Here is a 976-nt window from a genome sequence, read left to right as displayed (position 1 = left end):
TTCTCGCTAACTGGGAGTGAGCGTTGATCCTGCTGCAGAGTGTTTTCTCTGGGTCAAATGAGTTCCTATGCGATCTGTAAATCAGGTTCTAATGGCAGTGTAACTGCGGGAGATGTCTTGGTTTATTTGCGATTGTTTTCCAGATGAGGGGAGCCAGGGTAATGGGAGTGGAATTGTTATCTTAGGCAGGAGAGGAAGAAACATGCAACTTTGCTACTGCCCTGGCAGCAGGCGCCCTTTTGACTGGATTTTAAGGAAAATTAGAAGTGAGTGCTTGTACTCAGGGCAGCTTGCCCAGGGCAGTGTGCCTCCAGCCTGGCATGGTTCTTGGCTTGTCTTAGTCTGTTCGGGCGGCTATAACAAAATACCACAGGCTGGGTGGCTTATAAACAACAGATATTTATTCCTCGCAGTGCTGGAGGCTGGAAGTCTGAGATCAGGCTGCCAGCATGGTTGACTCTCCCAGTCACAGATTGCTTGTGTACTTATGCGGTGGAAGGGACCAGCATGCTCCCTGGGGCCTCTTTTATATCCCATTTATCCCATTTATGAGGACTTTTCCCTTAGCATCCAATCGCTTCCCAAAGATCCCACCTTCTAATACCATCCACTGGGGATTAGGGTTTCAACGTATGAATTTGGGATGGGGGCACAAACATTCAGACCATAGAATGACTCTCCCACCAGTTAAGTCTTGCCAGCATTTTCACTCTCCCATTGCTGCTACTGGTGGTGGTGTTTTTCAGTCACTCAGTCATGTCCCACTCTTCGCAGCCCCATGGACTCCAGCACGCCAGGCTTCCCTATCCTTTACCACCTCCCGAAGTTTGCTTAAAGTCATGTCCATTGAGTCGGTGGTCCTATCCAACCATCTCACTCTCTGTTGTCCCCTTCTCCTCCTGCCCTCAAACTTTCCCAGCATCAGGGTCTTTTCCAATGAGTCAGTTCTTTGCATGAGGTGGCCAAAGTATTGGAG

This window comes from Bison bison, unplaced genomic scaffold (assembly GCF_000754665.1).
Source record: "Bison bison bison isolate TAMUID 2011002044 unplaced genomic scaffold, Bison_UMD1.0 scf7180017862817, whole genome shotgun sequence".
Classification (NCBI taxonomy): Eukaryota; Metazoa; Chordata; class Mammalia; order Artiodactyla; family Bovidae; genus Bison; species Bison bison.
This window is presented reverse-complemented; position numbering follows the sequence as displayed.